Consider the following 13,554-nt stretch of genomic DNA (forward strand, 5'->3'; position numbering starts at 1 on the left):
AAGCTTCACAAAAGCATGCCCCAAGATCAAGGGCTTGGCCTATTGGCTTGTGAATCCCTAATGTTTGAGGCAGTATCAGGAATTTCCCTGGTGGTAGAGTTTAATAATTCCATATTTTTTCTCCCATCCCTCAAGGGACTCTCCCAATACTTTTAAATTATCTGCTCAACATACTCTGGGGAGTATCTGAATATTACATTAAGCTGTTCTGAATTGCAAGCCCTCATTCCCATCCTGGGCTCCCTGGGTTTGGGTTGTTTAAATGATCTATCTACACAGTTTGAGTTAGATTATGTGCTACAGAAAATTTAGGTTCTGAACAATATAAGCCTCTCTTTCTTTGGTCTCTGAGAGTAGGTGAAGTTCTAATATGTAGACAGTGTCTTCTGTATCCCTGTATTCTGATTTACCTTTGTCCCAACCACATCAACTTCTTTCTTACCTCTAATTGAAGCCTGATTTCTTTTTCAGTTTCTTTAACAGGTGTTGTATGTAGCAACGCTGACCTTCAGAACTGCAGAACTCTCCAACTCGGAGTCTTAGGTGTCGTACAGGTAGCCAAAGTTCCAGGGAAATGCCAGGTTGTACATATATAGCACAGCCTCTCAAAATTTAGGAATCACAAATACCACTCTGTACTAACTGCTGTAAGAGCTTCCAATCTAGGCCTCACTTTTCTTGTAAGTATTTTCTAAATGGGACCATACAATATATGCTCTTTTGTTTCTGGCTTATTTTGTATCACATAATGTCACACAGGTTCATTCACAGTGTTGCATTCTTCACAACTTTGTTCCTTTCTGTAGCCGTACAATATTCAATTATATGTATACACCATTGTTCACCATTCTACTTCTCATTGTATCCTTTAATCACCTCCATTCATTGGGCATCATGTGTAATGTCCAAAGTCAATAGTCTATCAACATTCTGAATTTCAGACAATTTTCATTGCTCCCAAGAGAAAAAAAAATTACCGATAAACACACCCTCACCAAATAGGAAATCCAGACCTCCCTCAAGCCTTTTCTCTCCCCTCCCCTCATTATTTACCCCTGGTATTGTTGTGGTATTGTTCATGTCTTCCTTTTAAACATAGCCCATAGCATGCAATAGTAATTTCCTGCCCCTGTACCCTGGTATTATAAACTCTTTGTACAAGATTCATACTTTTGAACTAGTTCATGCAAGAGCTTAGTTATATTTGTAGTGTTAATCAGTGGAATACATGGATCTGTACAACCCCTTTCAATCATGTTCACCTTCAATATGGCAACATTACTTATAGACCCACTAATGAGCTGTCATCACTTCTGTCTATACATGGCAGACTTTGAACAGGTAGAGACACTTCTCTGTGGAAACCACCTAATCGAAAAACACCACCCACAATTGATGGGTCATGTCTCCATGGAAACAATAGAAAAGATCCCACCCAACATTACTGACAAAGGTTAAAGAACATGGCTTTTCTGGAATGTACAGCAGCTTCAAACCAGCACATGTCTACCCTTTGGCATCCCAAAAGACATGTTCTTTCCCACCGCAAAATATATTCATTCCATCACAATGTCACAGAGCCTTAAAACATTTCAGTAAAAATATGAATACAATATGAAGTCAGAAACAGTACAAAATCTCATCAAAGTCAGGGACAGGCATGGTCTGTCTTAAGGCAGAATTCTTCTCTGGCTCTGGACCTGTAAAACTCAGAACAGGTTATCTGCTCTGCTGATTTGAAAGGATGTACCCTAGAAAACACATGTTTTAATCCTAATCCCATTTTTTAAAAGCAACCGTTTCTTTTAATCCCTATTCAGTATTGTATGTTTGAAATTAATTATATTATCTCCCTGGAGATGTAATTTAGTCAAGAGTGGTTGTTAAACTGGATTAGCTGGAGGCATGTCTCCACCCATTTGGGTGGGTCTTGATTAGTTTCTGAAGTCCTATAAAAGAGGAAACATTTTGGAAAATGACAGAGATTCAGAGAGAGCAGAGAAGAACGACATAGCCACGGAAAGCAGAGACCCCACCAGCTAGTGACCTTTGGAGATGGAGAAGGAAAACCCCTCCCGGGGAGCTTCATGAAACAGGAAGCCAGGAGAGAAAGCTAGCAGATGACGCTGTGTTCGCCATGTGCCCTTCCAGCTGAGATAGAAACCCTCACTCTGTTCTCCATGTGCCTTCTCATTTGAGCGAGAAACCCTGAACTTCATCAGCCTTCTTGAACCAAGGTGTCTTTCCCTGGATGCCTTGGATTGGATGTTTCTGTAGACTTGTTTTAATGGGGATATTTTCTTGGCCTTATAACTGTAAATTTGCATCTTATTAAATTCCCCTTTTTAAAAGCCATTCTGTTTCTGGAATATTGCATTCCAGCAGCTAGCAAACTAGAACATGCTTCCAACATACAAAGGTGTGACAGTCATAGAATACATGTTCTCATTTCCATAGGGAGAAATTGGAAGGAACACAGGGGTCGTGGGACCTAAACAGTTCCAAAAACCTGCAGGGCAAATTCCACTAGAATTTTTTTAATTTTTAAAAAATTTATATTGAGAAATCTCCACACATACAGCCCATACGTGGTATGTAATCAGTGGCTCACAGTATCACCACATAATTGTGTATTCATCACCACGATCATTTTTAAAGCATTTGCATCACTCCAGAAGAAGAAATTAAAAAAAAAAAACCTCCAGGATAACCTCTTGACTCGAAATCTTTCAGCTACTGAAACTTCATTTTGTATTCTCTCTTTCCCGTTTTGGTCAAGAAGGCTTTCTCAACCCCATGATGCTGGTTCCCAGCTCATCCTGGGAGTTCTGTCCCATGTTGCCAAGGAGATTTATACCTCTGGGAGTCAAGTCCCACTTAGTGGGGGATGGCAGAGAGTTCACCTGCTGAGTTGGCTTATAGAGAGAGTCCTGGTACTATCTTAATGAATTTTCTGTTAAAATGACCAGTAACACTTTTCTGTTGGCACTTTTCTGTTGCTTCCTTCCTAGCAAAGCCAACACCATAACTTATACCACTGGAATCATGCAGTGTCCTTGTAGAACTAATTTGTCCAAATGATTTGAGCGTATTTGTAAGTCCTTGTTCATCCATGGATAGTGGTAAATTAGAAATATACAGGTTGGTAGGACCTTGTTCCTGTTGCTTTGCCTTTTGAGCTTGAACTCCATTAGCTGTCAGGGCAGACAGCTTTCTGAGCCACTGCAGGACTATCAAATGCAAATAAACTTAGCATTTGTTCTTTGTTTTATCCAAAACTGCCTTTGTGGAGACCGTTTTTTCCATAAGGCTGATGCAGCTTCATCATGTCCTGGTCTGTGGTGTGGGGAGGCAATCCTCCGATACAGAGGTTCGTTTTACTTAGTTGATCCTATCTTGAGCTGCTACTGCTACTAGTGTTATTATGCTGGTAGTGCTGGGATAGGGAAAGGCCATGAAGTGAGAGGGTACCAGAGACCACAAGACTCCTCCTACTGCTGCTGTTGCCACTGCTAGGACCGCTGCTGCCGCCCTTGCCGCCACTGCCACCAGTACCTCCATCCACACCTGCACCAGTACCCACAGCCATCCTCCTCCTACTGCTGCCGCCCTCTCTGCTCCTGTCAGTGGCTCAGGCTCCGGGAACACTCCATGTTCCCCTCGCCGCCATCTTGACTCCTAGAGGGAGCAGGAGGGGCTTGGCTGGGCAAATTCCATTAGATTTTAAAGTCTAGGAGTCATTTATCTTTGGGGCTTTAGAAAGCTGCAGTGCCACCCTTTCCAAGGGCCTGTGGAGCAGCCTGGCTTTCTTCAAATGCTGGGGTGAAAATTGCAGCCTTGAAGGACATTGGGGAGGCCACTTTTTTCTTGGCTCCACCCTCTCCAAGCAGTGAGGCAATACCTGGGTTCTCTGTCATCTCTGGGGCACAGACTCAACTCCCTCCGAACAGCATGGTAACAGCAAGGCTCTCCCCAATCCTCAGGGAATGTGTTCCACCCTCTCCTAGACCTGGGATATTGAAACTTCTGCCCTCTGCCTTTGGGACTACTTACTCTTTCCACGTGCATGGATGGGTCTCTTCTTCTGGCTGGAGATTTCTTGGCTTCAGACCTCAGCTTTCATGGTTCTGCCTCTGAACTCATTTTTCCTTCAGTTTGTCTCTTTTCTGTTCCTTTTAGTCCAGACTGACAGTGGGTCCGTTTATACAGATCCCAGAACACTCTTGTTGATTTCCTATGTAGTATACAGGGATCATAACCATCAGCCAATAGGGCTTTCCACAAATCCTTTCTGGATAACTCCATCTCCAATCCTGGCTTTTTCTGAAATGGCTGACTGATTCCACATTTGGTTAAATCCTCATGTGGTGCAATATTCTCTTGGGTCTCCCTTTCTGGAAGTCCAGAATTTCCCAGACCATGAATTTCTAGTTTCTTTGTACCCAAGAGTTCAGTTCTCAGCTTATGTCTTTCCTGTCACATTTCACTGTAAGCTGCAAGGAGAAACCAGGCTGCACTTTCCACATTAAATTTGGAAATCTCTTCTGCTAAATATCCAAGTTTATGGTTTTTAAAATCTGCCTTCCATCTAAAACCTGTAGTCAATTTTGCCAGATTATCTGCCATTTTAAAACAAGGGTCACCTTCCTTCCAGTTTGCAATAACACATGCATCTTTTCCATCTTAGCCCTTATCAGAGTATTTTTAAAGTCCACATTTCTATGAACAGTCTCTTTAAAACATTCTAGGCCTTCTCTATTGAGCTCTTCTTAACTCTTCCAGAATCTCCCCCTTATCCATTCAGAAAACCATTGTAACTTGTTTTGTATTTACAAACTGCATCAGCATCCCACTTCTCCGATACCCAGATTTGTTTTAGTTTGTTAAAGCTGCTGGGATGCAGTACACTAGAAACAGAAACGCTTTTATATTTGTTTAAATTTTTATTTCATAATTATAAACTTAACTCTGCAATCCAGCTAGACTTGGAAGGGGAGGATAATGTAGAACCCAAGGAACTGAGTGAGAGCACAATGATAGGCTACTGAGAAAGATCAGGGGAGGTGGGACACTCCCCTGAGCGACAGAAGGAATGGTCTGGTGGTGAAGACAAAACACAAATCAAATTTATTAGATTTGTCCATAGTTGGCAGTGGTGATCTTCTTGCTGGTCTTGTCATTCCTGGACCCAATCACTCAGTCTTAGCAGTTCACATGAAAAACTGGGAACCGTTTGTGTTGGGTCTGGCATTAGCCATGGAAAAGATACCAGGACCTGTATGCTTCAGGATGGAGTTCTCATCATCAAACTCCTCCCCGCACCTGTGCTGTTGTGGCATGTGAAGTCACCAACTTGGCACATAAACCCCTGTGTAATTCTGTGAAAGCAGGAACCCTTATAATGAAATCCTTTCTCCCCAGTGCTTGGTGCACGAAAATTTTCTACTGTCTTTGGAACTTTGTCTGCAACAGCTCAAAGGACATGCAGCCCAAGGGCTTGCTGTTGACAGTGATGTTGAAGAACACAGTGTAGGGTTGGCCATGGCTGCAGGTGGAAACTGTGGCGATGGGTGGTGGTGGCTGCCCAGAATAGGTTTTAAAAAGGGAATATATTAAGTTGCAAGTATACAGTTCTAAGGCTGTTACAGTGTCCAACTTTATGCACTGTGTTGGTTTGAATCTGTGGTGGACCCCAGAAAAGCTACACCCTTTAATCCTCACTCATTATTGTTGGCTGGGAGCTGTTTGATTCTTCCTATGGAGATGTGCCTCACCTGATTGTGGGTATTAACTTTTGATTAGAGGAAGATGTGACTCCACCCATTCCAGGTGGGTCTTGATTAGTTTATTGGAATGCTTTAAAAGAGGAAATATTTTGGAGAGAGCGACAGAGCCTGCACAGCCAGAGACCTTTGGAGATGAAGGAAAATGCCGCTGGGGGAGTTTCTTGAAACAGGAAGCTGGGAGAGAAAGCTGGCAGACCCCACCATGTTTGCCATGTGCCTTTCCAGTTGGAAGAGAAACCCTGAACATCATCGGCCTTCTTGAACCAAGCTATTTTTCCCTGAATGCCTTAAATTGGACATTTCTATAACCTTGGGTTAGTTGGGACATTTTCACAGCCTTAGAACTGTGGACTTGCAATTTAATAAATTCCCCCTTTTAGTTTCTGGTATATTGCATTTTGACAGCCAGCAAACTAGAACAGGCACCCGCAAGAAGTTGACTTCACTCAAGAAAGGCTGATGGTGTCTGGAACACCTCTGTCAGTTGGGAGGGCACATGACTGGCTTCTGATGGAGTCTTTGGTTTCTGGACACTTCTGTCAGCTGGAAAGGCACATGATGACGTCTGCAGCTGTCTGCTAGCTTTCTCTACCTGCTTCTTGTTTCAACAGGCTTCCCCAGTTGTGTTTCCAAAGCTCTCTGACTATGGGGGCTCTGTTGACTGTGAAGTTTTTCCAAGATGGTTCACTCTTAAAGGACTCTAGTAAGCAACCCCACCTTGAATGGGTGGAGATATGTCTCCATGGAAATCATCTAATCAAAAGGTACCACCCACAGTTGGGTGGGTCACATCTCCTTGGAAACAATAAGAAAGATCCCACCCGACAGTACTGACAAGGATTAAAGAACATGGATTTTCTGCAGTTCACAACAGTTTGAAACCAGCACACCCTTTTCTAACTTTTTCATGTTGGGAAGGGCTGTTGAGAATATGAAATAGGGGGATGGGAAAAGTTGATGTTCTTGGAGAGGCTGGCCCCTCTGGGTCTCAGGACTTATCTAGCCTAGGAATCTATTTGGAGGTGTAGGTTTTTGGAAAGTAATCATAGTGCATGTAGCTTTTGTAGAATCTCAGATAGACCCCTAGGTTTTCTTTAGGGTTGACAGGATTGGCTTTAGTTAGAGTAGAATCTGCGTTTTAATAAGATCCTCATGTGCAGTCCATATGCATAATCGCACCCCATCCTCTTGCCCCAGTGATGTCCTTTATAGGTTTTTTTTTTTTAATTTTTTATCCAGGAAGCAATAAAAGATCATATATTGCATTTGGTTTTCCTATCTCTTTAGTCTTGTTTCCCAGTCTTTCTTTTTCCCGATGACTGCCGTTTTTAAAGAGTTTAGTTTTGTAGATGTCCCATATTTTGGACTTTTTTGTTTCAGTTTTTGGGAAGAACACTACATATGTGATTTATCTTTCTTAGATAAACCTGTCTGTGGTTGACAGGTTATTCCACTGATGGGGATGCTAAGTTTAATTACTTGATTAAGTGACCTGTGCCAGATTTCTCTTTTTGTGAAGGCACCTTTTTCCTTTTGTACTTAATAATACACAGGATAATCTGCTAGGGTTTTCTAATTAGTCTTTTCTGACCCTGGCACCTACAGGGATCCTGGGACATGGTAATTGGTGGTTCATTGATGAATAAATGATGAAATAGGTCATAAAGAGTACATATTACAGGACAAATCCTAGAGACAATTTCTGGTTGTTTCCTCGATCAGTCTGGGTAACTTCCTAGATTCCCTCTTAAAATCCAGGCATCTTTTGGCTCTCCAAGAAAAGTATTTTCCTCTACTTGTTTGTGAAAAGTTTCTCTGCTTTTTAGTCCCATTGTTCTAAAACAAAAACCTCTTTTTCCTTTTGTCTTTCCTTTCTCTTTTGCCTCTAGTCCAGATGCTTGCTTCATCTTTGCTTTTCAGATCAGAATCATTTTGTTTCTTAATGGAAACAGGAACATCCTTTGCATCCATAATCAGTTATCTGTTATGAGGCCTTAATACAGCTTTCTATCCAACACTCACCCATTGTTAATGGTCTCAACCATAATGGAATGGAAACTAAAGATAAGCCTGTCCATACAGCAAGTGGTTGCTATACCTCAGGAGCTTTTGTTTTTGTTTTATTTTGCCTTTGCTGCGTCTCCCACCTTTTCTTGCTGTATGTTCCAGCCAATTGACTTTCTCTTTCTGAGTCCTGCAAATTGATGGCTTTGTTCTCTCTGCCTAGAGTGATCTTCTAGAACCAGGGTACTCAGTTGTCTGGCCCTATTTTGGTTTTCAGATTTCAGCTTAAATGTTATCAACACAGAAAGTCCCCTTGAGCACTCTGGCTAAAAAGTATACTCCTCCATTCTGTTACCCTGCTTAATAGTCTTCCTAGCACTGGTAGTGTCCTATGTATTTTTTCCTTTTTTATGCCATTACTACAGTGTAAGTTTCCTGAAGGCAACATCCTTTTTTGTCTTGTTCAGTACTGTTTGGAATAGTGCCTGTAGGACTAGGCCCTCAAATATTTGCTGAGTGGGTTGACTGAACTTTTTTTTTTTTAGGTTTACCTTTTGTCCTTTGCTTAGTGCTTTTGGTAACATGTGTCTTCTGATACTTGTGGCATATTCCCTTGTGTTTCCCTATTGCTTTTGGTGGCCTCAAGAAAATAAGAAAAGGAACAAAATAAGATGATTTAAGTGTTTTTGTTATTATTTTTGAAGATCTAGCCAAGTATCTTTTTTTTTCATAAGTCTGTATACCTGGAAGCAGAGTGATAGCTTCTGTAGTGTGCTAGGTAAGTGCCTCATGTGAAATGTATTTATATGTGATGGGCTGGTGCTTATGTAATCCAGCAGCTTTGCAGTAGATGGGAAACTTTTTACTTTGATTATATTTTGGCTCCCAGGCTTGACCAAGACTGAGATTTATTTTGGTGGAGATACTGTAATAGTAATCAGAAATAGAATGCTTTATTGGGAAAAAACAGGTTTTTTTTTTTCCATTTACTTGGGTCATCTGTATTTTTATACTTCTGATTTTCTTATCCCTCTTACCCAACCCTCAACCAGTTTACATTTTAGAAGACGGTGGCCTTGGGGTGAGGGCGGGTGGGGTGCACGTTGTTACTAAAGTAGGCAGGATATGCTTTTCAGAGTGAGCCTTAATTATAAGGGTTACCTTTTTTTTTTGACAAGTTACCAGGAGATTGGAGAGTTGAGGTTCCCACACCTGTGTTAACTCTGCTTCATGCACACGCAACCTGGCATACCTATGACTTCACTGAATAATCCAAAATCCTGTATCTTGAGCAGTGTCACAGTTAAATTTGCTGTAGGTACTTTTAATTTCAGACTTCCTGATTTGCATACAAATGAACTATCCTGACATTGCATTAAGTTAACCTTGCTGTTAAAAAAAAAAAAAAGAAATGGCATTGAGTAACATGGTAAGGATAGTTTGAAGTTTTGGAGTAGACACTTTTAAGAATGATGAGGCCATTCTGTTGTAAATGAACGTTTAATGTCTTTGGAGGTGTGTAGCTCTTTGTGGGAATGTAGCAGTTTGCCAACACTCAGCCTCCTTTGTATTGATGGAACTGTGCTTTTATTTTCTCTCTTTTGCATCTCCATTTTTCTTTCTGTTACAAAGATTGCTAGTCAAATGTCATCTCTGCTGCTTCTGAATTTATAGCGAACTTTTGCTTTATAGCCAGTGTTGCGATTTTAAGGTAATGAAGACTGAATAACTACAGTTTAATTTTTTATTTAATTCCACTAAGCCTGATTTCTCCTGGAAAAACCTAAGGTTGCTGTAATTCATTCAGGTTGGCTGGCTCTAGTAGCTACATTTTGAAATAGATCTTGTGAAGGAGTGCCTGTAAGCTAATTGGAAAACTAGAAACTGCCAAGAGTTTAAAAGTTATTTGCTTAGCTACTCTAAACAATACCATTAATTGTAGAGAACCAGACGATATGACTAAGATTAAGGCTGGGAGTTTGTTTTGGTAGGCTTATAAATATTTCAAATCATGTTGCTTGAATTCAGTCCAACTAATATTTTGTGTCTGTGCTGCGTAAAGCACCTTGTGGAAGACGTAAGAGATGGAAAGAAGCATGAGCATAGTTACCATCGTTGAAACTTAAAATATGGCTAGGAAGAAAGACCGCAGTCTAAATGGGAAAAATTAAGTTAAGTAAAACAATTCAAAGGCTTTTTAGAAATCATATAAATGAAAACAATACAAGAATTTTAGGGCCAGAAAGACTTGGAGCACAGAATCCAGCTCCTTTTATTTTACATATGAGAAAACTGAAGTTCAGAAAGATGAAATGACTTGTACAAGGTCAGAGGTATGTTAGTGACAAATCTGGTACCAGAAGCATGTGTTCTTTCAAGGAGAACGTGTTCTTTTTAGATTTTTGAACTCAACTTCTATTGGTTGAAATCTTTTTAGGGTTGGGGTCATCAAAAGCATAGCTTGACTCGGTAGTACAGTTTAATAACGTTCAGTGTCACTTTTGGCAGGACTCTTGATTAAAGATGCCGCACAAGGCAGTCTCCTTCCATCATGGTTATTGAAAGACTTGAAAACACACTAAATGGGTTCTCAATTTTCAAGTGTCAGTGTATTTCAACTTTCTCAATGTGAGTGATTGAGTCCTTTACTTTAACACCTTTAGCAGGAGCCTGAATCTGAATTTTTACAGGGGAGGCAGGAGCCTCCCTCCTCACAGGTTAGCAGGATCTGGGGCTCTGGAATGTAGAACTGGAAGGGAGTTGAGGGAGCATTTTGTTCAGAGGTTGCAGAATGGTGACCAGCAGAACAAACATTCTACAGGTGCATTTGTTTGTCCTGTGCAGAGGTAAAAAATTTTTGAAAGTAGTGCCAACATGAAAGCTTGGAGATTTCCTGTAAGATCTTGATCTCTGCCTTCTCTTTAAAATCAGATCATTGGCAACCCTGGGTCTGCATTCCTACATGACAGAGGTTGATTGGACAGCTGTCCGTGTAGACTGTGTATTTACTTTCACATGTATGGATGATCTTGGCCCCTTCTAATGGTTTCCCCAGCCCCAGAGAGGCCACAAATCATTTGCAATTAATTATTTTGCTTACACTGCCTTTTTTATAAGTTAAGAAGAGAGTGAAATTATTTTGTACCCAAAGTGTCAAAGTTAGGAAGACAAAAAGACCAAGAAGGCTCTCTCTTTCAGGAAAAATGGGGAGTGTGAAAGTGTATTTATTTGAGAGAGTGAATTTTTTTGGGGAAGTTAATTGTTGTACTTGTTTAATAATTAAACATGTGTGTGACCACAGTGTGCCTAAATGCCCATTTGCAGGTTTGCTTCACTTTTTTAAGCTACTTCTTGGCTCCCTTGCTTTACAGCCCCTGAAATTGAAAGCCTTTTGGTTTTATTTGTGTTGCTGGAATGTCTATGGAATGTTAGAATACACAGGATCCATGGGTCAGATTATTCCTTCTGACTTGTCTTACTTGTGATATTTGATGACATTTGTTTGAGCAAATGGCTAAGCAGCTTAGTGGACAAATAACCTTAAAAAACTTAAGTATGGGACTGACATAATATCAATGTGAAGAGCAGATTTGCCCACTTGCAATGTAACAGATTCCCTGGAAACTGGCATTGTGCATTACTATATTAAGAGAATTCAAATTCGTTTTGACACCTGTTTTAGTTTCCTGGGCTGCTTAAGCTGCTTAAGCTCATGGTTTTGAGTCTGGGAAAATGTCCAAATCAAGGCATCATCAAGGAGAAACTTTCTTCTTGAAGACTGTGGTGTTCTCAGGCCTGCTGCTGTGATCCTTGGCTCCTCTGCCACACGGCAAGGCACGTAGCAGCACCTGCTGGTCTCTCTCTTTCACGTTTTCTGGAGTTTAGCTTCTTGCTTCTGTGGCTTTCTCTCTCTCTCTGAATTTCATTCTACTCACAAAGGTTTCAGTAATAGGATTCAGGCCCCTCCTGATAGAGGCTACCTTAACTGAAGTAGCCTCATCAAAGGTCCTACTTTAGGATGGGTGCACACTCACGGGAGTGGGTTAATTCTAAGAACATGCTTTTCTGGGGTATATTCATTCAGCTTCAAACCAGAGCACCTCATCTCCAGGGATTCTAGAATTTCTTCATGCTCAGATAGTTTTGGTGAAATGTTAGATGATGCCTACACCTACATATATACGCGTGCGCATGTGTGTTTATATTTATTTAGTGGTAACATAAAACACATTTCTTATTTTAACCACCTGCAATTACACAATACAGAGACACCGTGACATTCACAATTTTGTGTTACCATCACCACCATCCATTACCACTTTTCCATCACACCACAACAGAATCTCTGTACCCATTAAGTATTAACTCTCTATTCCCCACCCCCACCCTGGGTAAGCTGTAATCTTTGTCTCTCTGAATTTGTATATTGTAGTTATTTCATTTAATAACGAGTGAGATCACTTAATATTTGTCCTTCTCGTTTGTATTATTTCCCTCAGCATGGTGTCTTAATGTTCATTCATGTTGCATGTATCAGAGCTTCATTTTAAATTGAATTTTTCTTTTTTTTTTATCACTAGCATTTCAAACTAAATTTATTTTAGCATTTGTTCCCCCTATTATTTATTTTTATTCCATATGTTCTACTCGTTTGTTGACAAGGTAGATAAAAGGAGCATCAGACACAAGGTTTTCACAATCACACAGTCACATTGTAAAAGCTATATCATTATTCAATCATCCTCAAGAAACATGGCTACTGGAACACAGCTCTACATTTTCAGGCAGTTCCCTACAGCCTCTCCATTACATCTTGACTAACAAGGTGATGTCTACTTAATGTGTAAGAATAACCTCTAGGATAACCTCTCAACTCTGTTTGGGATCTCTCAGCCATTGCCACTTTGTCTCATTTCCCTCTTCCCCCTTTTGGTCGAGAAGGTTTTCTCAATCTCTTGATGCTGAGTTTCAGCTCAATCTAGGATTTTTATGAATCCCTCGATGCTGAGTCTCAGCTCATTCTAGGATTTCTGTCCCACGTTGCCAGGAAGGTCCACACCCCTGGGAGTCATGTCCCACGTAGACAGGGGAGGGTGGTGAGATTGCTTGTTGTGACAATAGGTTTCTTTTTTTTTTTTAATTTTTTTTTTATTAATCAAAAAAAAGAAAAGAAATTAACACAACGTTTAGAAATCATTCCATTCTACACATGCACTCAGTAATTCTTAGTATCATCACATAGATGTATGATCATCATTTCTTAGTACATTTGCATCGATTTAGGAAAAGAACTAGCAAAACAGCAGAAAAAGATATAGAATGTTAATATAGAGAAGAGAATTAAGATAATAATACTAATAAAAAATATATATATATATATAAAGGAAAAAGAAAAAAACAAAAACAAAAGATACAAACAAACAAACAAACAAAAAACGATATTTCAGGTGCAGCTTCATTCAGTGTTCCAACATAATTACATTACACTTAGGTATTATTGTGCTGTCCATTTTTGAGTTTTTGTATCTAGTCCTGTTGCACAGTCTGTATCCCTTCAGCTCCAATTACCCATTATCTTACCCTGTTTCTAACTCCTGCTGGTCTCTGTTACCAATGATATATTCCAAGCTGATTCTCGAATGTCGGTTCACATCAGTGGGACCATACAGTATTTGTCCTTTAGTTTTTGGCTAGACTCACTCAGCATAATGTTCTCTAGGTCCATCCATGTTATTACATGCTTCATAAGTTTAGTCTGTCTTAA

At 40.3% G+C, this 13,554-nt stretch overlaps 1 protein-coding gene across 1 annotated transcript in view; it reads left to right on the plus strand.

The window, feature by feature from the left end:
- Positions 1-13,554, plus strand: part of CTNNA1 (catenin alpha 1) — a 219,353-nt gene that overhangs the window by 21,487 nt on the left and 184,312 nt on the right. The window lies entirely within an intron of this gene.

Source organism: Tamandua tetradactyla, chromosome 20 (genome assembly GCF_023851605.1).
Source record: "Tamandua tetradactyla isolate mTamTet1 chromosome 20, mTamTet1.pri, whole genome shotgun sequence".
NCBI classification, from domain to species: Eukaryota; Metazoa; Chordata; class Mammalia; order Pilosa; family Myrmecophagidae; genus Tamandua; species Tamandua tetradactyla.